This window comes from Hemiscyllium ocellatum, chromosome 2, assembly GCF_020745735.1.
Source record: "Hemiscyllium ocellatum isolate sHemOce1 chromosome 2, sHemOce1.pat.X.cur, whole genome shotgun sequence".
Classification (NCBI taxonomy): Eukaryota; Metazoa; Chordata; class Chondrichthyes; order Orectolobiformes; family Hemiscylliidae; genus Hemiscyllium; species Hemiscyllium ocellatum.
Window position 1 is genome coordinate 147,831,142 of NC_083402.1, and position 23,071 is coordinate 147,854,212.

A 23,071-nucleotide genomic window follows, 5' to 3' on the forward strand; every position below is an offset into this window, starting at 1 on the left:
TCAAAAAAGGAGCAGCTGTTACAGCCAGAAGTTTTCCTCGAATTCCAGAAGCAGCAATTGCTATTTCATATGCTTTGCATTGTTTTGGAACTTTGGAAAAAAAGAGTCAAAAACAACAGCAGTTTTAAAAAGAGAGAGGTAAAAACAAAGGAAGCACATGGTGAGGTCACTGCAGGAGAGAAAGAGAGAAAGAAACTGACAACATAGTGAACCTGCACTGCCTTTGATGTTTGAATTCGCTGGACATCGGAGAAAGTCTGGGAAAATCACCAAACGGTGAAATTCACAACTGATCTTGGAGGAATTGTTTGGGTGAAGTCACAGCACAGAAACAGATAAGTGAATAGTTTTAACCTGGACCAGTGTTTTGTGGAGGAATAAGATGGTGTTATTTTCTGGGTCTGTAGATTGTGATGGAGCAAAAATGGCCTTTGGTAGAGTGATATGCGTTTCTTGCCAGATGTGGCAGTTTGAAGAGAGTTTATGGATTACTGTGGATTATATCTGCAATAAATACTGTTGGTTGTGAATCCTATCAGATCGAATTGATCGATTGGAGAGACCGTCAGAGGCAATGAGGAATTTGCAACAGCAATGGTACGTGATGGATAGCAGTTATAGGAAGGGGCGAAAGTCTCAGATACAGTAACATAAGTGGGTTAACTCCAGGAAAGGTAAGAGAGGTAGGCAGTTTGTGCAGGAGTCTTTGGTGACTATCCCCATTTACAACAAGTATGCTGTTTTGGGAAATGTAGGGAGTGATGGATTCTCAGGGGAATGTAGCACGAACAGCCAAGTTTCTGATATTGAGACTGGCTCTAATGCAATGCGGGGTACGTTGGCCTCCAAGAGATCAACTATTTTAGGGGGCTTTCTAGTCCGAGGTACAGACAGACCTTTCTGTGGCCAGCAGAAGGATTCAGGTTTTTGGAATCTCTTTTGGGCTGGAAGTGACGTGTACAAGAAGAACGGATTGCACCTAAATTGGACTAATATACAGGCAGGGAGATTTGCTAGAGCTGCTCAGGAGGATTTAGGGTGGGGTAGGGGGAGGTGGGGGGAGGAGAGGAGGTGGTTGGACCCAGGGCGATAGTGAGCAAAGAGATCAATCTGAGGCTAGCACAGTTGAGATCAGAAGCAAGGCAAACAGGGCCAGCAGAGACAAGGTAGGATGAATAAATTAAACTGCATTTATTTCAATAAAAGAGGCCTAACAGGGAAGGCAGATGAACTCAGGGCATGGTTAGGAACATGGGACTGGGATAAGTGCAATTACAGAAACATGGCTCAGGGATGGACAGGACTGGCAGCTTAAAGTTCCAGGATACAAATGCTACAGGAAGGATAGAAAGGGAGGCAAGAGAGGGGAGGGAGTAGCCTTTTTGATGAGGATAGCATTACAGCTGTACTTAGGGAGGATATTCCCTGAAATACATCCAGGGAAGTTATTTGGGTGGAAGTGAGAAATAAGAAAGGGATGATCACCTTATTGGGATTGTATTATAGGCCCCCTAATAGTCAGAGGGAAATTGAGAAACAAATTTGTGAGGAGATCTCAGCAATCTGTAAGAATAATAGGGTGATTATGGCAGGTGATTTTAACTTTCCAAACAGGCTGGGATTGCCATAGTGTTAAAGGTTTTGACCGAAAGAAACTCAAGTGTGTACGAGACAATTTTCTGATTCAGTATGTAGATGTACCTACTAGAGAAGATGCAAAACTTGACCTACTCTTGGGAAATAAGGCAGGGCAGGTGACTGAGGTGTCAGTGGGGGAGCACTTTGGGGCCAGTGACCATAATTCTATTAGATTTAAAATAGTGATGGAAAAGGATAGACCAGATCTAAAAGTTGAAGTTCTAAACTGGACAAGGCCAGTTTTGAGGTATTAGGCACGAACTTTCAAAAGCTGATTGGGGGCAAATGTTCACAGGTAAAGGGATGGCTGGAAAATGGGAAGCCTTCAGAAATGAGATAACGAGAATCCAGAGAAAGTATATTCCTGTCAGGGTGAAAGGCAAGGCTGGTAGGTATAGGGAATGCTGGATGTCTAAAGAAATTGAGGGCTTGGTTAAGAAAAAGAAGGAAGCATATGTCAGGTATAGACAGGATAGATCGAGTGAATCCTTGGAATATACTTAAGAGGGAAATCAGGAGGGTAAAAAGGGGACATGAGATAGCTTTGACAAATAGAATTAAGGAGAATCTAAACGGTTTTTTAATACATTAAGGACAAAAGGGTAACTAGGGAGAGAATAGGGCCCCTCAAAGATCAGCAAGGCAGCCTTTGTGTGGATCCACAATAAATAGGGGAGATACTAAATGAGTATTTTGCCTCCGTATTTACTGTGGAAAAGGATATGGAAAATATAGAAAGTAGTGAAATAGTTGGTGATACCTTGCAAAATGTCCATATTACAGAGGAGGAAGTGATGGATGTCTTGAAATGCATTAAGGTGGATAAATCCCCAGGACCTAATCTGGTGTATCCTAGAACTCTGTGGGAAGCTAGAGAAGTGATTGCTGGGCCTCTTGCTGAGATATTTATATCATTGATAGTCACAGATGAGGTGTCGGAAGACTGGAGGTTGGCTAATGTGGTGCCCTGTTTTAGAAGAGTGATAAGGACAAGCCAGGGCACTATAGACCAGTGAGCCTGACGTCGATGGTGGGCAAGTTGTTGGAGGGAATCCTGAGGGACGGGATGTACATGTATTTGGAAAGGCAAGGACTTAGTGGGGATAGTCAACACGGCTTTAAGATTAGATTAGATTAGATTACTTAGATTAGATTACTTACAGTGTGGAAACAGGCCCTTCGGCCCAACAAGTCCACACCGACCCCCGAAGCGCAACCCATCCATACCCCTGCATTTACCCCTTACCTAACTATGGGTAATTTAGCATGGCCAATTCACCTGGCCCGCACATCTTTGGGCTGTGGGAGGAAACCGGAACACCCGGAGGAAACCCACGCAGACACGGGGAGAACGTGCAAACTCCACACAGTCAGTCGCCTGAGTCGGGAATTGAACCCGGGTCTCAGGCGCTGTGAGACAGCAGTGCTAACCACTGTGCCGCCCACTTTGTGTGTGGGAAATCATGTCTCACTAACTTGATTGAGTTTTTTGGAGAAGTAACAAAGAGGATTGATGAGGGCAGAGTAGTAGATGTGATCTTTATGGATTTCAGTAAGGCATTTGACAAGTTTCCCCATGGGACACTGGTTAGCAAGGTTAGATCTTACAATACAGGGGGAACTAGCCATTTGGATACAGAGCTGGCTCAAGAGTAGAAGACAGAGGTGGGTGGTGGAGGATTGTTTTTCAGACTCGAGACCTGTAACCAGTGGAGTGCCACAAGGTTCGGTGCTGGGTCCTCTACTTTTTGTCATTTATATAAATGGTTTGGATGTGAGAAAAGGGTACATTTAGTAAGCTTGCAAATGACACCAAAATTGGAGGTGTAGTGGACAGCGAAGAAGATTACCTCAGATTACAGCAGGATCTTGACCAGATAGATCAATGGGCTGAGAAGTGACAGATGGAGTTTAATTCAGATAAACGTGAGATGCTGCATTGTGGGAAAGCAAATCTTAGCAGGACTTGTGCACTTAATGGTAAGGTCCTAGGGAGTATTGCTGAACAAAGAGACCTTGGTGTGCAGGTTCATAGCTCCTTGAAAGTGGAGTCACAGGTAGATACGATAGTGAAGACGACGTTTGGTATGCTTTCCTTTATTGGTCAAAGTTATTGAGTACAGGAGTTGGGACACTCAGTACAGGACATTGGTTAGGCTACTGTTGGAATATTGCATGCAATTCTGATCTCCTGCCTATTGGAAAGATGTTGTGAAACTTGAAAGGGTTCAGAAAAGATTTTATAAGGATGTTGCCTGGGTTGGAGGATTTGAGCTATAAGGAAAGGCTGAACAAGCTTGAGTGTCAGAGGCTGAGGGGAGACCTTATAGAGGTTTTATTAATTTATGAGTGACATGGATAGAATAAAGTTAAAAATCACACAACACCAGGTTATAGTCCAACAGGTTTAATTAGAAGCGCACTAGCTTTCGGAGAGACGCTCCTTCATTAGGTGATAGTGGAGGGCTCGATCGTAACACAGAATTTATAGCAAAAGTTTACAGTGTGATATAACTGAAATTATATATTGAAAAATTGATTATCTGTTAAGCCTTTTGTGATTTACACATGAAAGAAGTGAAATTATCACCGTAGAGCTGGGCCGAGAGGGGGCAAATGGAGTTTAATGCAGACAAGTGTGAGGTGATTCACTTTGGTCGGAGTAACTGGAATGCAAAGTACTGGGCTAATGGTAAGATTTTTGGTAGTGTAGATGAGCAGAGAGGTCTCGGTGTCCATGTACACAGATCCTTGAAAGTTGCCACCCAGGTTGACAGGATTGTTAAGAAGGCATACAGTGTTTTAGCTTTTATTAATAGAGGGATCGAGTTCCAGAACCTTGAGGTTATGCTGCATCTGTACAAAACTCTGGTGCGGCTGCACTTGGAGTATTGTGTACAGTTCTGGTCACCGCATTTAAGAAGGATGTGGAAGCTTTGGAAAGGGTGCAGAGGAGATTTATTAAGATGTTGCCTGATATGGAGGGAAGGTCTTACAAGGAAAGGCTGAGGGGCTGTTTTCATTGGAGAGAAGAAGGTTGAGAGGTGACTTAATAGAGACATATAAGATAATCAGAGGGTTAGATGGGATGGACAGGGAGAGCCTTTTTCTATGTATGGTGACGGCGAGCACAAGGGGGCATAGCTTTAAATTTAGGGGTGATAGATGTAAGACAGATATCAGAGGTAATTTCTTTACTCAGAGCAGTAAGAGTGTGGAATGCTTTGCCTGCAACGGTAGTAGATTTGCCAACCTTAAATACATTTCAGTCGTCATTGGACAAGCATATGAACGTACATGGAATAGTGTAGGTTCGATGAGCTTCAGATTGATATGGCAGGTCGCAACATCGAGGGCCGAAGGAACTGTACTGCGCTGTAATGTTTCATGTTCATTCTTGATTTTAAATGTTCTATCATTGATGGAGTACTTTCTACTGTACTGGCCTTTGTAATTCCCTCTTTTCTGCCTCTGTGCTTCACTTCTCTTTGACCAAGCTTTTGACCATCTCATGAAATTTACCTCCATTACTCATTGTCAAAATTGTTTTTGATAAATGCTTCTGGATCTTCTACAGTGTTAAAGGCACTGTAAAAATTAAGTTGTTTCAAAGAACCTTGCTGAAATTGGAATGACTGGAAATTCATTAATAAATTGTTTATATTAACCTTCGAAAACGTGATGATGCTGTGGTTTTCAAGAAGTTATTTTGTCCTGGCTTTTTGAAGAGATTATAAGGCAGAGATGATGAGCTATCTGTAAGAAAGTAAACAGTATGTTATCTTGCGGTTTTTATTTAAAGTTGGAACAATGGAAGCAACCTGGGTGTGGCCAGCTCTCTCTGACCAGGCTTTCTCGGTATTTTTCAAAGGTTTAGCTTTAAGCAGAAGCTATTGGAATTTCAAAACATTTGGAAGCTTCAGTGAATGTCTTTTGGCTGTTATTCTCTCTGAATTTTCTCTTAATGCTTTATCCTCCTGGATTGGAGAACAGCATGTGAGAATCTGTGTCAGAATTTACCTTTTTGCTAAGGGATATGTTTGTGGGATGTTAGTTTACTGGAATAGTTAATTAGTAATAGTCATTTTGTCAGTTATTCTGTTTAGAGTTTCCCATCTGTTGTTGTTCTGAATTCTTCTTTCTTCGTTTGTATTTCAACGACAGTGTTTAAATAAACCATTTTACTTAACACCGAGTAGTTTGACCAATCACATTTGGGACACTTTACATTTGCCTTTAAAATAAGAAAAAAATTAGTGTCTAGGCTACCTTAAAATATTTTGAGGGAGTCCGGTCGAGTTCACAAGGGTTTTTGCTTTGGGTGCCTATGATAATCCAGTGCAAATTGTGCCCATTTTGAGAAATTTTATTTTCTCTCATTTCACCTAAAATTCATATATTGCAAAATGTAAAATCTGCTGAAAAACAGCCAATTAAGGGCATTTTAGAATGCATCACCAAAAATATTGCTTGATATGTTAGGAATGGTGACTATAGGGTTCAGTTATTCAATTTTTCTGTTTGTCTGTTTACTGTTGATGTGCTTGATTAGATAAGCTTTTTTATGAACACAGTACAAGTAAATGAATGTAGAGTTGCTGAAAGCATGAGAGAGTTGTAATGTGGAAGAATTTTTAAAAAAAATTCCTGTCAATAAAATTTCTACACGCAAGCTGGTGTGTCATCTTAGCATCTTGTTCAATATACAACAGTAATTTGCATGTTGAGCCTCTAAGTTAAAACGGGGTTTATTATAACAGGCTTTTGGTAATGTGTAATCCAATTTTAAAATACTGGAAATGACTTTTAAGATATATGCAGAACCACTCATCACATACATTGTAATACAATGACCTTGGTATTTTAAGAGCGATTCAAATCTTATAATGTACCTACATGTGTCCTTGCGCCCGCTCTCCTCCCCCCTCCCCCCAAAAAAGCCTAATTTTTGAGCCTCCACTAACGTCTGCAAACAAATAGAATCAGTGGAATTCTCAATATTGATGGCATTGTGGGAGTGTGGTTGTAGGCAGTTTCTACTCTTGACTTTGAAAACTATCCTGAATGATTGATGAATGTGATTTGTGCTGAATTTAATTTGCGCTTCAAATTCACAAAATCACAGAATTGTGAGTGTAGAAGGGGTCATTCGGTCCTTCACATTTGCCCCAGAATTGCAAGTCTCCTGACGTTATCACTACAGGCACTGCCTGGGTCCCAAATGGTTCCGTTCTCTAGTCTATTTGCAAACAGACTTATACCCCAGTAGAACAATACAAAATAGCCATTTGTAAGTACAGGAAACATTTGTCTGATCTTTAAAATTACACTCCTGTGTGGGATTATGTTAGTAAGTATGAGCATTTGTAAATTAGAGACGCTGCACTAATGTCTCCCAGTGATCTTTGGCATGATCTAAGCCACTTTTGCACAAAGTAGTACAAGAGCCAGCACTAATATTTACCTCTGTAGCACGTTCTTTGCGTTGCATAGCAACTGACTTCTGCAGTATAGACATTGGATCTCCCATAGCAACTATGTTGAGTATATCAGGAGAAGCATATACTACTTTCTAGTTTAGCAATGTAATAATAACATAGTGAACAATTCTATACAATATAATATACAACATAATTCTCGTTGCTTTTATTCTACTTGAAACCAATATTAAGCTTGTTATTCTTAAGGGCAAGCAAATATTGTTTCGGCACTCCATAGTCAAGACAAAATTTATTTTACTGTTAGGAATATTCTATGTATTTTGAAAATACATTTGCCATGGCCAATCCACCTAACCTGCAAGCCATTCGATATGATAGGAAACCCACGCAGACACGGGGAGAATGTGCAAACTCCACACAGTTGTTTGAGATTGGAATGAAACCTGGGTTCCTCGTGTTGTGAGGCAACAGTGCTAGCCACTATGCTGCTCCTGACTGAATAACTGAACTTGTCAGATCTGCCATGTCCTGCTTTCTCAATTTTCAAAAGGTCAGCACTTCGGGGAGGTTAATGAGAAAGCTTCAGTGAAGCTCTCTTTGAAGTGCAGTGCAAGTGTCCGGGAGGAGCTTGCTACCAGTTGTTCAGAATGGCAACAACTCCTCCAACAAGCTACATCATGCATTTAGCCCAGTGCCTGAATGATGAAGCAGAGCAGCAAAAGAGAAGGAAAGAAAAGGAAGCAAGTCCTACTATTTGAGGTGTAGTTCTGTCCTATGTGGCCAAATATGTGTGGGGTGAGAATTGGCTTCCTCAGTCTTATGATCTTGGCAGAACCTGATGACCTTGAGTTGCCATCGCCTTTGAATCAAGAGACAACTTTGGTGTGGTATTGTGAATGAATAGTAAACCGAATTTTTAAAAGATCTTTTTGGCATTATTTCTTGTTGAGCATCTCCTGTCTTAGAGCTATGCATTAAAACCAGTACCTAACCAGTCAGATTTGCTCAGCAGAACTGCTTTCTTCTACACTTAGACACCTGCCTCCATTTATACTATAGTTTATCTGACAAGTATGTTTTCATTCACACATCTAATAATTCCAGAATTTATTACTATAGTGCTGTCTTCCTTTCCTCTGGCTTAAAGATTCAAATAAATTTGTTTTTATTGTACATTTCTACTGTACTAGGTCCTGCTTGTTCATGTAAATCAGCATAGACTGGGGATATTTGTGACTTGATAATCCTTAATACACGGTTTAAGTTCGAGGCAACAGGTTTAAAACCTTTGATTCTAAGTTGCCCACAGCCTGATTCTATGCTAATTTTGAAACTATTTTATTCATGTTTGCTCCCCTAAATTCCAATGCAAGTAACTTGTGGCAAATTTTATAAATATTCAGATGGAGAGGAGAGGAGAGTTTCTTTGACGTAGAGCTGAGAGATTGCTGCCGAACTAATTGTTTTCTGTCAGACTTGGATGACAGTTTGGAATGTGAAAGATCCCTGTCCTTGTGAACAGGGCAGCCATCATCTTAGTAATACAAAGATCCTATTGCAATTCTCAACCAATTCCTGGAATGATCCTGGACAGGTTGGACCAAAGGATCTGTTTCCATGCTTTACATCTCTATGATTCTATAGTGAAAAAGTTGAATGACACTCTCACTGCCTTTATCTCAGACAAATGGATGCATACAATATCCCAATGACCTCAACCTCTCCACTGTGCCATGTGTCAGTAATCACCTTGATTAATAGTCTCCAATATATTGATAAGGCTGACCGTTTTATGCTGGGTAGTACATTTAACCATTAGACTGCTTTACTGCCACTGTGTGCCCTCAATGTACCTGTGCTAGCACAGTAGCATGTCGCTGCCACATCTCTGGCAGTTGCATCTCATTCCTACTTGGCTGCTAACCTTCCTCTTTCTAACTCTTCAACCTATAATGGATTTCAAAACCCTGCCCCCTGGTTTTCCAGGAGTTGCTTTTAGGGTCCTGGGAGCAAAGCTTCTGATTATTGGCATTTACATCAGCTATTCCTCACAGCAATCACTTTGTAATGAACTCTCTTCCATTGATAGCCCAGAGCTTTCCTGCTTGGGAATTGTATGCAAGATAATGCCTATCAGTTACAGGCCACAATCACCCTGCCATGTTGTAGCATCTATTAAAATGCTTTGCTACAGAAGCTCCATGGGAATTATACCCCTTCAAAAAAAAGTCATATTGCTGTGCAAAATAACCACTAGTGAATCCCGAACAGCCTCATTGGATACCTGCCATTGTTTAGTTCTTCCTGTTCCTGCAGTTTCTTCCAATTTTCCTGAGCCCTTAACCTCCAAGCTAATCTTCGTGTGACCAGGAGAAGTCAGCCAAATGGTTTGACTCAATTATCTTTTTGTCAGAATTCTGACACTTGATTTTTGCATTAACTTGCAATCTTGTTCTTTTTATTGTTGTATACTAATAATCATCTCATGCAATAATGAAAGTTCATCTTTTTCATTTCAGTCATTAGATTAACGGACTCCTGGATAGATTTCAGTGTTTGCAGGAGCTACCATTCATGTACATATTTGAAAACCATGCATTGACTGTGTGTATCTGTTTATAAATAGGCCACTTGACTTAACCTATTAGGATATCTGCTGTAGAAAGTACGGTTGTGATATTGTCCAATTAATGATATGTTCTGTGGTTTTTTTAAGCTGGCCTACCAGTGCAGAGAGGACACTTTGATCAGCAACTAGTATTTGATGCCTAACTGAGTCTTTTGCTGGCATGTAGTGCTGTAAAGGGAAAAGTGTTCAATTTTATTGTCATAAGATTTCTAACATCCAGTAATCTAACATTTCTAGAAAATGCTGAATCACAGTAACTTCAGGTATGCTCAAGTTATTTTATCTCAATAGGTTCTTTGTGTATTTTTCCTAGCATTAAATTGTTTGAGATACAGTTTTTGAATGTAAGTGGCTATTTTTTATTAGAACCTGTTTATTGGTCATATTGAAGTGGAACCCAGTTTGGTATCATTTAACATTCGTTCTTTCTAGCATGGTTCATGGGATTAGGAGCCTTATGTAATTTCCTCTATCTTCATGCAACATCCAGAAATATCAAACAAAATAATAGCATCTTTGAAATCCGTAATTAATTGAGATTGTGAATTAACCTGGGGCATGCTGTTCCGTTTGGCTGAGTGCCCTGCCACATGGTGCAATTTCAATGCTCAAGTGCACTAATACAAAATTAATAGAGCAGAGCAAAGCAAAGGGGGAGAAAGAGCTATAAACACTGTATATGCATTGCGCTGAACATATCATTCATGGTCCATGTATTCTGGCTAGAATGAATTTTGAAATGGCAAATTGGATTCAAATTCCAGGATAGCAGATAGTGAAAATTTAATTCAGTAAAACCTGGAATTAAAAATAGGGCCAAGAGTAAATCATTTGGCCCTTCTAGCCTGCTTTGCCATTCAGTATGATCTTTCCCAAGTGGGCATTGCACAGCTAGATTGCTAATCATTCTTTTCTCATTACAAAATAACCTGTGCAGGATTGTAAGTTCTTTGCTTGGTTCCTCTACGTATTGATTCAGTGCTTGACTATATTGATAGTGATTTGCTTTCTTTAATCTATATGCAGATAATGCGACTTGGTAACCATTGTCAAATGTTGTAAAAGGCCTACATGTGACTCCAGACCCATAGCAATGTTATTGACTCTTAACCACCCTTTGGTCAATTAGAGATGTGCAATAAATTCTGGCGTAGCCAACAATTCCCAAATCCCACGAACAAATTAAGAAATTCCTGCAAATCTGAATTTAAAAAAATAGAAAATTATGAAAGTACTGAGCAGATATGGAGACAAAAAAGTGTTTTTTTTTAAAAGAGCTGAGAGAAGTTGGAGAAATAATAGCCTTTTAGGCAAGTACAAACCCAACAAATTAAGGGAGTTGCGGGTGGAAGCATAGTTAAGAAATTTTAAAAAGGATCTGTGGTAGGGTGGTAAGCAGATGAAATTGAATGGCAAATGTTGATAGTGCAAGGCAAAAGGGAGTGACAATGGGGCAAGTTTAGAGAGAAAAGATGAATCTGGAGGAAGTCTGACAAGCAGTATCATAAAGAGCCCTTGTCTAAAAACAGCAACAGTCTCAAATTCGGGAGAAAAAGAAGGTGGGTGCCAAGAAATTGTTGAAATTAATGCTTAATTCTTAAGTCTGAGACCACCTTAATTTAAAGATAAGGTGGTGTTCCTCAGGTTTACACACAGCTTCATTGGAATAGGAAACAGGTCAGAGTAGGAATTAAAATTTCACATCATTTCTAACCCCATTTTCTTTTCCTTATACTTCTTTTTGTCTTCCATCCAGTTACTCCTCCCTCTCCAAACTTTATCTTTGACCTCTTCATCCCTTTCCCTATCTATGCATTTGTTTAAAACCTATTGTATCTTGGAATGTTCCCAATTCTGATAAAAGATTATCAGCCTTGTATTTTAACCATCTCTTTTCTCTCTCGCTCTCCACAGATGCTGTCTAACTTGCTGAGTATTTTGTATACTATCTGTTTTGATACCATCAACACTTCGCAAACTTATACCCTCCGTACCTCATCTTTTTTGGGAAAATCTGAATGTGTCATCACCAAACTCTGAACTTAACTATTCCCGATTTAAGATTCTTCAATTTGTTTTTGCCCATGTCAGAAATGACAAAAGGCATGTCGCCCAGGTCTAGCAGTAATCATTTGTGTGTACATCATATGCCAGTGATGAATTATATACTGCTTGAGTATATGGCCCTCAGATTCTTTGGTTGTGACAGATATCATCACTTGGAGTGTGATAGAAAGGCTTTCTGGGATCTGGTGGGAGCATGTGAGTTGAAAGTAAAATTCAGAAGCAACTCCTCAGAGGTGACATGTCTCGGCACTTGAAAGAACTGTAAGATAGAACACTGGTTCTATCTTGGTAGTTATTATTCAAAATAATTTGAATTGTTAAGAATACATTCAGATGGTCAAGCTTTTAAAGTTTAATTCTTTTGTAATCCAAAATATTGTTTTCTCCATTCACAGGATGAGAGTGCCACCAACTAGGCCAGCATTTATTGGCCATCCTAGAGGACTGTTAAGAGTCAATCACATTGCGATGGGTCTTTAATATATCAACACACTTATTTTGCATTTTTAAAAAAATAGTAGTCTGAGGAAGTGAAAAGGGGCAATTCCGTCCAGAAGTTCATAAATAGGTCGCAGCTTGCATTTCTACTTTCCAGAAGGCCTGCATTTGATAGTGCAATATAGTAGTGATCCATGCTGAGTAAATTAAACCATGTTCTCGATTGTTTCTTTTTATTTTTCTGCTCAGTCAGCTGATGTGAATTGGACTAACCGAAGAGGTACTTCTCTTTTCTATGTATCATCTGTTGTATTCCCTTTTTCTGTTCCAGGTTTCTGTCAATTTCAGTGCCAGAGCCTAGAGGTGAACAGCAGGAGTCACAATGTGAGTACACAATGTTGCTTTGCTGATGTTGTGGTTTATTTTTGGTGTGTAAAACATCTTTCTTTCTTAAAATGTGTGCGCCTTCTCTCCTTGGATCCTTTGCTAAGTAGCCCTGCTGCCAGTGTGATGCGAGCCGTTTCCATGTTTTGGTCCATGCCTCTGGCTACCTGCAAGGAGGTGAACAAAATTCCCTAATTTGCCTCCAGACTAAATTAGATAGTTAAAAGGTATGGTTTCCCTACCTCTGGACTAGATGATCCAGGTTCAAGTCCTACCTTCTGCAAAGGTGTGTCACAATATTTCTAAACAGCTTGTTTAAAAATTAAAAGCATAGCAGCCCCAAAGTTTAATTGTCATTGCACCTCCCCCTAAAAAAATGCGTAATAGTAATATTTTTCAACATTGTCACTGTATAACATTATTGGCACTTTAACCACTAATTTAATGTATGCAGTACCGGTTATATACCTTATCCTTTTGTAGTACTCAATTGTATGTGATAATCAGGGTTTAATATTCATTTTTCATAATGCTTACTTTCTGATATCCTACTGTGGAAATTACAGTTTTGACTGAAGATCTGTCCAAACAGTTAATTGCTCAGACAGCCAATATTAAAACAACATCAGAATGTCAGACTCATGGCAAAAGTTTAACAGCAGGGTTAATGAAGTTTTTATAGCAAAGTCAGATTGTTGAATTCTGAGTGACTTCACTTTCTGTCCCACACTGCTGAAGATCCCTCTCTTAATATACTTGAACAATTTAGTTAAAAGTTATGACACACTACTGTGACAGAAGGCAGTTGAACCTAGATCATCTGGACCAGAGGCAAGGAAACTACAATTGTGTAACTGTCTTGAGGTCCATCAGAATGACTAGAAATGCAGAGATGGTGTAAACTTGTGTTGAATTCTACCCAGTATAAACTCTTTTGACTTGGTTGCTACGGGGACATAGGGGCCAGGTTAAAACTTATTGCATTCATTTTGCAGCTTTCACAGGTCCTTAGAAAATTGTGTACTTAATTTAGTCTGATTAACTTTGTTAAGAACAGGTGTGAATTGTAATCTAAGAAGAAATCCTCTGTCATAATGATTCTTACTCTTACCTTCATTAACCTCCTTCATAATGTCTGGTTTTAAACTTTAACACAATCTTCTAACCCCCCTGTTGAGGCTTTAAACTGCTGATTTCCATTCACATGTATTACAAAGATGCTTTATATTTAATATTTCTCAGAGGGCTTAGGTTTTGAAGGAGTTTTGAAGTATGGTTTTATTTCAAGTTTTATGGAAGTACTGAGCAGTTTCTTTAAGGTAGGCCAATGCAAAGTCACTGTGGACACCGGCAATTTTGTTTTGAACCAAGCTTCTTCAAAATTGTAAGTCACGTGATACCTATCCTTGTTCTGCTATGGTTGTTTAGTGACAGGCAGAAAAGTGTTTTGGCAGCTGAATTAGTTGGGGGGGCAAAAAGCCTGTGAGGAAGAGCTACCAAGCTAATCTCTCCTATCCTGAAAAAAAAGCCCTCTTGTTAAATTCAGGGTGAAACGTATTTCTGTGTGAGTGATTGGAGGAAGTTCTTAATATTGAAAAGGTTACTGAATCCAAAGGTAAGAAGTGTTGTGACAGAAGGCAACTTCTTAGTTTGCAATTCTCAACTGTTCTTAACAAAGTTAATCAGACAAAATCAAGTGTACAAGTTAAAAACCAGAACAAGTAAAAGCTGGAAAGTAGACACATACCCAGGTCAAACTTTATTGTGTCTCAGTGGCAGCCTAATCAAGTGTAAATGTCCCTCAGCAAGTTAAAGTCAATAAAAGTGTGGTACTGGAAAAAGCATAGCAAGTCAGGCAGCATCTGAGGAGCAGGAGAGTTGATGTTTTGGGCAGGACCCTTCTCCAGCGCCACACTTTATTGACTCAGACTCTCCAGCAGCTGCAGTTCTCACTATCTTCTTGGCAAGCTATGTCTTCCAAGGCTCAAGAGATGACCATGCACCACCTCATCTGCAAGTTTTTCATGCCCAAGACTGTAAAGTCTCTCTTAAACACTCATACCTCCATATTGTGTCCATTTTGGGTAAATGCAAGATTATTATTACCCTTGAGGTTGTTTTCATGATTGAGTCCATTAGGGCTCTTTGCAAGAGATGCAGCTCTAACACGGCCTCCTTCTGAAGAAGCAATTGATTTTTTTTCTGTTACATAACATACTCATCAGGTACTTTACAAGCATTATTAATATTATGCCAGTGATTCAACAGAAGTAGTGATTTTACTTCTAGTCAGTACAAAAATTCTCTTGCACTGTTTTTACTTTTTGTCTTCATATTCAACACTACTCATGTCAGGTTCTTTTCGAACAAACGATAGCTTCTTCATTCAGAATTTTTAATTTGCATTCAAAGACATGTAGCCTTCTTTGCATCTCGATGGTAATATTGTGCTTGCAGTGGAGCCATTTGTTTTGAAAGTAGTGCTTTCCTTTTTTCATTACTAACTTTGAGTGCTGTTGCTGACTGCTAAGTCATCTTTTGCATAGATTCTACCTTCTTGTTGAATCCAACACCAGCTACCATTAACCCCATGTCAGTCAAATGGACTGCAGTGGAGATAGCTCAGCTGCATCTTCTCAAGTGCAAATAGGGGTGAGCAGTAAACATTTGCCCAGCCTGCGATGTCCACATCCTATGAAAGACTTTTTCTTTAATAAAGTTTTTTTTTACATTAGCCAAAAACTGTAAGACTGTTAAAAATATGAACAGGAGTAGCCAGCTCTGCCATTCAATAAGATCATGACTCTATCTCTTGTCTTTTCTACTGGAGAAGTAAAAGAAAAATCCTAGCAGCCAGCTGCTCTCCTCACTTTTCTCAGTGAGCAGTTCTCTCTGTAAATCCCCTGTTGAAAATAAGAGGAAAAACTCTCTTCGGAAGCACTAAAAAGGTGAATCCTGAACTAGTGATTCACTGTTTCCATAATCTCATGTCATCAGCAAAATATTGGAGGGAATTGAAGAAACACTTCCCAAAACACTTATCAACATCTGTGACTGGGAATGGTACCTAAACAGCACAACTTTAATGTTTTTCCTTCCCCACCCACAATATTTGTTGCCTCCCTTGTCTCTTTTGACTGTCCATGTGTGGGAATTGTAAACGAGATGGAGTTTAAAATAGAGTTATAGATCAGACGTTCATCTTGTATAGTTTTTTGCTGTTGGTTAAAATAGTTTGATTGCAATCAATAGCTCTTTTTTTTGCAATGGAAAACAACCTGGTGTGTATATTCTTATAACTTCAATTAGACAGTTAGGTTGAATTGGGAAATTTAGTGAATTAATCAAATTTTCACATTTGTGATGACCAGGAATGCAGAGGCTTAGTTGCCAGAGCACTGTCCTAGTGAGGCGAGACAAAGCTGCTGTGGCCTTTTGTGAAATCTCGAGAGACTAGAGACCTTTTGTGAGGCTAAGTTCTTTCCTAATAGAGAATTGGCATTTTTAAAAGGTAACTAGGACACAGTCACTACAATTACAATAGAGGAAATTAAATCACACTGAATTAATTTCATACAAAAGAACAGATAAATTTCTGTTAATGCCCTGTATCAATGCATATTTATGTTGTGAAATTTCTTGAGGGAAACTCCTGTCACCTTCCAACACAGCAATTGGTCTGTTATATCTCTTAGGATATTAATTTGTTTGCTTGCTTTATCGCACAAAAATTGTCATGAAATTCTTAACACACAACTTCAATAGTTTTCTGTGCTCTGATCTAATCCAAGAACAAATATGTTCAAAGTTACTAGTTCATCATAAACTCCTACAGCATTTTCTGAGATGCACTATACAATGTCTCGACAGTCTTGCCTTTTAATTTCCAACATTCAGCTTTTCCATATGCTTTCATAAGTTGGTCCCCTTAAATCATACTTATTCTCCATACTTGTTTTAAACAAGGATGGAGTAGGTTTACAATTGGAAATGGGTTGTGTGCACATTTTAAAAGTACTTTTATTCAATCCCAAGCTGACCCATTTGGATTTAGAATTACTGTCTTCATGTAAGAATTGATATAGTAAGTCCTAATATAGGGATTCCCACTCTAGGGTTAGGCATTCCAATGAGGAAGCAGGACAAACAGATGAGGTCATGAGCTCTTCCTCATCTGGAGCAGCAATGATCAGTGTTCAAACAAATTAGGCCCGAATAAATTCTTACAGTGGTCCACTTTGTTGAAACTATAACTTCCAATGTACTCTGTGACAAGACTCTGGCTGGATATTGAGAAATTTGCCAGAACAAATTTCCATCTTGCTACAATTTTAAACAAAGAACTGTGAATGCTGGAAATCTGAAATAAAAACAAAAATTACAAGAAAACCTCGGCAGATCTTCAGAAAGGTCACTGGATTTGAAAAGCAAATTCTGTTTTCTCTCCACAGATGGTGACAGACTCAGAATTAGTCCAGATTTTCTATTTTTGTTCCATTTTGTGTTTGCTGTAGAGATATTCACTCCATGGCTTTGAACTGCTTGTCATACCTGTGGCCTTTACCTCCTTGAAAGTCACCAATCTCCCTCTCACCACTACTTTCCCGAAATGTCTGACTTGCTCTGTCCCCAACCCTTCTGTTCACTGTTTTCCACACAGTGGCTTGCTTGCTTGCGTTCTCTCATCTCCCCACTGCTCTCCTGAGCCTCCCCTCACAGCAATGGTTCTGCAGAGGGAAGTAATGGCTAAGATGGTCAGGGGCAGAATAATGAGTGGGAAAGTCAGTGTAAGTGAAAAATTGAGTAGGAGAGTCAGGCAATGAAATGGCAAATGGAAGAATCTGGGAACAGGACAGGAGTGGCAGCAAACAGCGAGCAAAAAATAAGTTATTGGAGTTTTGGAAGTTATTAGAGAGGGGATTTTTGAATCAGGCAGTTCAAAGCAGCTAATAGGTTTTAATGTAAAACCTAGTTATTATGTGCCATCTTGTAGCAAAGTAATTTCTACTTGTCCCACAATTTTTACGCGTTCTTGATATGGGATGGTTATGTAACCCCCTCCCATTTATCTCTCAGGCCGAAGCCACAAGCCTCATTCCTGATGAAGGGCTAATGCCTGAAACGTCGATTCTCCTGCTCCTTGGATACTGCCTGACCTGCTGTGCTTTTCCAGCACCACACTCTCCACTCCTCAGCTTCAGCTTCTGCAATCCACACTTTGTCCTCCATAGTTATGTAAAGCTGAGAAAAGTAGAGAAGTTATAATCAATGGATGACAAAGTTTAATGCTTGGTGTACTATCTCCAGATAATGTGTTTATCTTATATAATTTCTATAAATCAAGTTAACATTTTATTTGCAGAAATAAATTCAACTTGTGACCTGATTGAAATTTTCACACATCCCTTTTGTCTATTGCTGTATTTCTAAAGAATACCTTTGGTTTGATTGATCCATGCGCTTGGAAGTTTGTATTAATATTCCTGTGGTTATAAAAGTAAGGGGCCAATGGAGATGGTGCCAGCATTGCATTATCAGCTTTCAGGTCTTGAATAAATTTGTGATAGAGGATACATAAGAATCCTTTCTCAGTTGCTGGAAACCTTGTTCTCACTTTTCGTGACTTCATTTTATAACACCTTCTGTGCTCAACTCCTCTCCCCCACACTCACTCCGTTGTCAGAACTCCCTCTTCTCAGCTCTCAGCCTGGTGCCTTGACAACTTAACATGATTAAAATGGGGTCACGATGGCCATGGTTTTAGCACTGTTCGAAGATGAACATTTTGCTTTGTCTCACACACTTAAAAAATTTTGCATTACTTATTGTAGTAGCTTCAACGTTTACTACATTGCATTGCTGGTGATTAGGATTCCTTGAAAAGACTTGTTAGTTATCGCAACTTACCTCTCCATTTCTTTTCTCTGGGTAGGAAGTGAGAAATGCTCTCCCACATAGTTAATTTGATCTTGGAACAATGTGTATATTAATCAACTAGATTGAAATTTCGTAACTTGCTCTGCACTTGTCAACTGTTTTGTGACAGAATGCAGGCAATATTATTTTGTTGTGTTTATCACGCTTTACAGCAAAAGAAAATTACATTATTGAAAAAAAAATGAAATTGCCCCCTGTTTTAGTCAGGTGGAGCCTAATGTTAGTTTAAATGGCTCTCGGTTTTTATGGTCGACAGCTGCAGATAATTGGCTTTTTTTCCCTCAATAAAAAAGACTAATGGAGTCGCACAGCATTCATTGCCTTTTATCCCATTATAATAGTAATGTATTTAACTTCAGTTTTTAAAATTGATTTAGTGCGAAGCTGCTTACGGAACATGTAGCTGAAATGACAGGTAAATGGTGCAAAGTGTCTTTCTGCTTGAAGGGTCATGCACGAATGATTGCCAGTTTCTATTTTTTTATTAAAAAGATTTTCTGCGACTGAAATAATATTTTGTACTGGAGTACGTTGTAAAGTTATGTCTGGTTTTCAACCCTGCAGTCAGGCCTTAAAAAAACTAAATATATCAATGATGCTTCCTTTGTTAAGAATATTGCAGATGTATAATGAAAGAGCGAGGAGAAAGTGAGGACTGCAGATGCTGGAGATCAGAGCTGAAAATGTGTTGCTGGAAAAGTGCAGCAGGTCAGGCAGCATCCAAGGAGCAGGGAAATCGACGTTTTGGGCAAGAGCCCTTCTTCAGGAACTCCTGAAGAAGGGCTTATGCCTGAAATGTCGATTCTCCTGCTCCTTGGATGCTGCCTGACCTGCTGGGCTTTTTCAGCAACACATTTTCAGCTATAATGAAAGAGCTACCATTTTAAAAAAATTATTTTCGGTAAAATTCTTCAATAGCATTTCCTTAAAGTATGTGGCCCGAGAAGTAGTTCTACCTCTATTTCAGTAAAAGCTGTATCCTAATGACTTCTCAACAGATTGCTATTTATGCTCTGTTTCCAAGTTGAAGGTACTAAACTAAAACACCTTTTGAAAACCAGGCAACACACTTAATAATTTCTCATGTATATGAATTACTTGCATGACAACTTACAGGAGTTGACTAGTTAGGTTACCAGGTACATGCATGTCAGCAGGGACCATTGGAAACATTAACTCTCCAGCTTCATGTTCCACTACTGCCAAACATATTTTGTGGAGAATTTTTTAAAATGGAAATGTATACATGGTGACATCATGGGGAATATTTATTATTTGGCTCGTTGTTTTATTCTATGTGATTCACCCAAAATCAGCATAACCCTCAAATGTTGCAGAGTTTTAAACACTTTCTAAGTGACACGGGTCTAAAATTAAGTGCTGCTTTGTACATGTTAAAAATGTTTTGTGTTTAAAACCACTCCTCGCCATATTGTGGTTGTCTACTGACTTTAGAAACACTGGGTACAGGTAATGAGCTTCTACCCACAACAGGATGAAACAATAGACTGTGCCATGAGCATGCTGGGCTTTACAAACTGAGTCAACATGATTCAAAGAATTGGATCTGGAACATTCCTGCTATTTTCATCTGTGTCCTTTGCCTTTTTTTTACAGAAGTAAAGGATCAAATTAAATATACAAGTTGACTGTAGTAATTAAGCCCTCTGATTTAATGTCTGTGTAGTGCTGCAGAAAATGGGGGAGGTACTAAACACGTATTTTGCAACAGTATTTACTGTGGAAAAGGATATGGAAGATATAGACTTTGGGGAAATAGATGGTGAGGCCTTGCAAAATGTCCACATTACACAGGAGGAAGTGCTGGAGGTCCTGAAACGCATAAAGGTCAATAAGTCCCCAGGACCTGATCAGGTGTACCCGAGAACTCTGTGGGAAGCTGGAGAAGTGATTGCTGGGCCTCCTGCTGAGATATTTGTATCATCGATAGTCACAGCTGAGGTGCTGGAAGACTGAAGGTTGGCTAACGTGGTGCACTGTTGAAGAAAGGTGGTAAGGACAAGCCAGGGAACTATAGACCAGTGACCTGACGGTGGTGGGCAAGTTGTTGGAGGGAATCCTGAGGGACAGGATGTACATGTATTTGGAAAGGTAAGGACTGATTCGGGATAGTCAACATGGCTTTGTGCGTGGGAAATCATGTCTCACAAACTTGATTGAGTTTTTTGAAGAAGTAACAAAGAAGATTGATGAGGGCAGAGCAGTAGATGTGATCTATTTGGACTTCAGTAAAGTGTTCAACAAGCACCCTAATTGGAGACTGATTAGCAAGATTAGATCTCGTGGAGTACAGGGAGAACTAGCCATTTGGATACAGAACTGGTTCAAAGGTAGAAGACAGAGGGTGGTGGTGGAGGGTTGTTTTTCAGACTGGAGGACTGTGACCACTGGAGTACCACAAGGATCGCGTGCTGGGTCCTTTCCTTTTTGTTGTTTACATAAATGATTTGGATGTGAGCATAAGAGGTAAAGTTAGTAAGTTTGCAGGTGACACCGAAATTGGAGGTGTAGTGGACAGTGAAGAGAGTTATCTCAGATTACAACAGGATCTTGATCAGATGGACCAATAGGCTGAGAAGTGACAGATGGAGTTTAATTCAGATAAATGTAAGGTGCTGCATTTTGGGAAAGCAAATCTTAGCAGGACTTATACACTTAATGGTAAGGTCCTAGGGAGTGTTGCTGAACAAAGAGACCTTGGAGTGCAGGTTCATAGCTCCTTGAAAGTGGTGTTGTAGGTAGATAGGATATTGAAGAAGGCGTTTGGTATGCTTTCTTTTATTGGTCAGAGTATTGAGTGCAGGATCTGGGAGGTCATGTGGCTGTACAGGACATTGGTTAGGCCACTGTTGGAATATTGTGTGCAGTTCTGGTCTCCTTCCTATCGGAAAGATGTTGTGAACTTGAAAAGGTTCAATGGGGACGGCACGGTGGCCCAGTGGTTAGCACTGCTGCCTCACAGCACCAGGGTCCCAGGTTTGATTCCAGCCTTGGGCAACTGTCTGTATGGAGCTTGCACATTCCCCGTGTCTGCCTGGGTTTCCTCCGGGTATTCCAGTTTCCTCCCACAGTCCAAAGATGTGCAGGTCAGGTGAATTGGCCATGCTAAGTTGCCCACAGGTGCATTAATCAGTGGGAAGTGGGTCTGGTTGGATTACTCTTCGGCGGGTCGGTGTGGACTGGTTGGGCCGAAGGGCCTGATTCCACACTAGGGAATCTAATCTAATCTAAAAAGATTTACAAGGATGTTGCCAGGGTTGGAGGATTTCAGCTACAGGGAGAGGTTGAACAGGCTGGGGCTGTTTTCCCTGGAGCATCGGAGGCTGAGGGGTGACCTTATAAAAGTTTACAAAATTGAGGGGCATTGATAGGATAAATAGACAAAGTCTTTTCTCTAGGGTGGGGGAGTCCAGAACTAGAGGGCATAGGTTTAGGGTGCGAGGGGAAAGATATAAAAGAGACCCAAGGGGCATCTTTTTCGTGCGCACGGTTGGATGTATGTGAAATGAGCTGCCCGAGGAAGTGGTGGAGGCTGGTACAATTGCAACATTTTAAAAGCATTTGGATGAATTTATGAGTAGGAAGTGTTTGGAGGGATATGGGCTGGGTGCTGGCAAGTGGGGCTAGATTGGGTTGGGATATCTGATCGGCATGGACGGGTTGGACAGAAGGATCTGTTTCCATGCTGTACATCTCTGACTCTATATGGGTACTCGTGAAATTTATCCAAAAATATTTTTCTTGATAAAATAAATAGTTAAGTTAATTTGCGAGGTAATCACACTCGGCAATCATGATTTGAATGGCCAATGGTTCACAAATCAGGACTTCCACAAATGTTGTGGAGTTTCATCTGTGTAGCATGTTTCAAGTTTCTTACCTAGATGTCAATCTGATTGAGAGACTTGGCTTGTGGACTGGAAGTTGTAATTGCAAGTTGATATGGGGTCTGAGCAGGTAAGTGAAGTCTGATTCTAGCGAAGGATGTAAGCTAGCTTAAGGGCTGTTCCTTGCCATAAGCATCAAACCACCTGCTTTAGGGTAAAATAGACCTCTGTTGGTTTGATAAGTTCAAACATGGAAGATGAAATAAAGTACCTTAAAATGAAAACACTTTGAATTGTCACAAAGCAAATCTTAACCTGCGAAGCTTAGAATGTTTCTACAATAATAATAAATGAATTTTGTACCGTAGCTATTTGAGAATTTAATTGATTTTGGGTGGCATTTCATAAAGAGACCTAATTTAAAAAAGTGGAATATGGCTTAAGAAAATATTAACATGAATGTGCACAAAGCAAGTTGACATGGACCAGTATGACTGACGGTCTAATTCATTATTCAGTAAAGCATGGGTGATGTAATTTATCTTGTAAGGTCACGTTAGCATGTTCTTCACTCTCAGCATGCATTCTAAATATAGCCTTGATAGCGATACACCAAACAGAAACCACAGTGAAAGCCTAAATAGACATTTGATGCTATCTGGAAAATTTAATTACATCCATCTATGCAT

At 39.7% G+C, this 23,071-nt stretch overlaps 1 protein-coding gene across 4 annotated transcripts in view; it reads left to right on the forward strand.

Annotated features, from left to right (window-relative positions):
• rfx3 (regulatory factor X, 3 (influences HLA class II expression)) overlaps nucleotides 1-23,071 on the forward strand; it is a 264,347-nt gene that overhangs the window by 60,901 nt on the left and 180,375 nt on the right. For 3 of the 4 annotated variants that reach the window (XM_060846800.1, XM_060846824.1, XM_060846838.1), the window contains exon 2: nucleotides 12,545-12,597. The exons of the other annotated variant lie outside the window; for it this stretch is intronic. The gene's annotated coding sequence lies outside the window, so the exon portion shown is untranslated. The remainder of the gene's footprint in view (nucleotides 1-12,544; nucleotides 12,598-23,071) is intronic. 4 annotated transcript variants of the gene reach the window in all.